The 2,777-nt window shown below is 49.2% G+C and overlaps 1 pseudogene across 1 annotated transcript in view; it reads right to left on the bottom strand.

Moving 5' to 3' along the window:
• The window catches only part of LOC104159549, a 6,418-nt pseudogene that overhangs the window by 301 nt on the left and 3,340 nt on the right, over positions 1-2,777 (bottom strand). The window contains exon 2 of the transcript XR_696429.1: positions 6-701. The product of XR_696429.1 is annotated as a T-lymphoma invasion and metastasis-inducing protein 1 pseudogene (transcript). The remainder of the gene's footprint in view (positions 1-5; positions 702-2,777) is intronic.

The following is a 2,777-nucleotide window of genomic DNA, read 5'->3' as shown; positions in this document are numbered from 1 at the left end:
CTGCGGGCAGCCACCCCGCGGCTGGGGCCTGCCGCTGGCCTCCGTTCCCCGGGCGGCCTCAGCATCCTTCTCCTCGGCCAAGCCCAGGATTTCCTCGTTGCTCGTTAAATGCTCCTGGCTGAGGTCAGAAAGTGAAAACTCCAGGCTGTCCTCGCGCCAGATGTCGGCCGATTTGGAGCGCTTCTTCTTGAAGCTGGCCGTCTCCATGAAGTTTGTCCCGTTGGCCGCGTATCGATGGGACCTCCCGTCACCCTCAGCCAGGAACGGCGGCTCGTCCCCATAGAGCCTGCTCTCCTCCGAGTCAGGCATGCTCTGGACGGAGGCGGCAGTGAGGACGGTGCTGCTGTCCACGCTGGGGGTGACGGAGGAGTCGGTGTGGTAGGAAACGGGACGCAGGACCATGTCCACCCGGTCCACCCAGATGGGGCTTCCAAAGTCCTCTAGGTTGGCCTCCTGGGCGAAAGGCTCCAGGCCGTTCTCCGCCAGGGACTGGGGGATGCTGGGTGTGCTGCTGGAGCGGGTGCTCACTTCCGAGTTACGGTGGATAATTTTTCCAGAAGAAGCATGCCGCGTCCGGCGAGAGGCTTTATTGGAGAGGCGAAGGGAGCGGGAAGTGTGCTTGCGGCCCAGGCCGGTGTGCTTGTCCCCGTAGAAGGCGTGCTCCACGCTCTGGCTCTCCGCGTTTCCCATGGCGTCACGGTCTGCAAGGGGAGAGAGCGGCGACTGTTAAAGGCAGCAATCAAACACGCAGGCAAGAAGACACATGGACGCCCCAGTACACTCAAAAGAGGTTTGGGGTTTTTATTTTAATGAACCTGTCCCGAAACCTACACCACAGCTTCCACCGGGTCTCACAGGACATGCTTAAACAGCGGCAACTAATCCCACAGAATGAATTAAGAGAGCCGGCCACCGTACCAGCAAACTTATAAATACATCTCAGTTAAATCAGTACGGAAGAAAAAGCGAGATGATAGCTATGCTGGTGTGAACGAAGAGTGTAGGAGAGGGAAGGAAGGACTGAACCTTGAGGCTTGGTGTGAACTGGAGCCAGCTTACCACCAAAGCGCGCAGGCAATCTCAGCTCTGCGCACACTCGACTCTTAGCATTAGCTTCGCAACTCCAGCCAACACTACAAACTCAATAAATCAACAGCTATTGTTTATTTGCATGTAACAAGATGCCAAAAAGTTGATGGATATATGCCTTTATCTGAGAGTCCACTTTTTTTTTTTTTTTGCTAGGAACTGCAAATTGAAGCACCAAATAGCAAAGTACAAATTCAAGTGTTCGGCAGTGAGCTAATGATAGGTTTCATTTCTGGAACAAAAAAACAGTGCAACATTAAGCAGGTACAGAGAGCCCCACACAAGAAAGCCATATTATGAAAAATAAATTAGCATGAGTGACTCAGACTATACAAAAATAACCTTTCCTTCCTACTCACTCTGAAGCAGATAGGTAGATCTAAGCGCTTTGATCTAGCAAAGAGAATACTGAGCTGGAACGCAAGGGCTGGGTTTCTGTCCCCATCTCTGTACCATTCAGTGCATTACTCAGTTGTGCAGGTCCCACCGTGAAGCAGGGCTCCCATCCAGAAGGTGGGAGTGATGATCTGGACTCAACCTTGGAAAACACTGTGAGGTCTGTGATCTCACTCCACAAATGTCAGAAATATTTTATCAGTAGTATTGGCTCCTTCTGGCCAAAGAGCAAGAAGAACAAGAAAAGTAAATGTTAAAGTACGTGGCCGTTCAAAATTAAATAGGAGATCCTGAATTACACACAAGACAATTATATCTAGATAAACAGTCCATAAATCTTGAACAGAAATTCCAAGACAAAACTTCCTCGTTTTGTGGTATTTCTGTTAGTCTTGGTTGAAAAAAGAAAAGCTGCCCTGACAGTAAAATAGCCTGGAGTTTTTCATTTCTTGGGGCAATTTCCTCTCTAACAGGATGCGCCGATGGGTATTGAGCCAGATGCCGGCAGAATGAATGTGACGGTGTATTTTCCCTCGCTATCTAAAGACACCCTATCGCTGTTGCAGAGAACCGATTTAGCCCTACATCAATTACAGAGAAAGCGAGGAATCGATTGTGCTAACGCAGGCCCAGCCCTTCTGCGGCAGGCTGCCCTGGGCGCACACGGCAGGACCGAACTCGTGCGGGGATACTTCTGACCACAGCCAGGGCGCCGCGCTTCTCTTCTCCCCAGCAAAGCCGGTCGAGCCTGATGCTAAAAATCTGTTCAGTGATGGAGCAACAGGCACCTCCATAAATATCTGGACATTTCTGTATCTAAAATAAACATAATTGCATGCGAAGTAAACTATAGCAGGAAATACCCTATGTCTACTGAAATTAATGGCTGAACTCCCATTGACTGTCATGAGACTCGGTTATCATGCATTGTTTAGAAAAATAAATGCGCTGAAGAGAAAGCAGGTTTTAATCTAAAAAGAATGACAGCATTATAAATCCCTAGACAGGGTTTATTATTGCCTAAAGGTTACAGCCCTTTGATACGGACTAAACTGAAAAACAAATGTCAGCTAGCTTTTGCTTCTAAAGCGTTTTAAAGCACAAACCCTGCATTTTGTCCTCCACACTGATCTCTAAAACCAGACCTCAACACTCCCCATCCTGCAAAAGAAACCCTCCCAGGGCAATGCTTTTAGCTGCTTTGATTCTGAGACTCTTGCTAACCACACTTGCATTCGACAGGATTTCCACCGGCTGCGAAGCCCATCGGGGCACACAGCCATTCATCCCTG

Source organism: Cariama cristata, unplaced genomic scaffold (assembly GCF_000690535.1).
Source record: "Cariama cristata isolate BGI_N322 unplaced genomic scaffold, ASM69053v1 scaffold18320, whole genome shotgun sequence".
NCBI classification, from domain to species: domain Eukaryota; kingdom Metazoa; phylum Chordata; class Aves; order Cariamiformes; family Cariamidae; genus Cariama; species Cariama cristata.
This window is presented reverse-complemented; position numbering and strand designations above follow the sequence as displayed.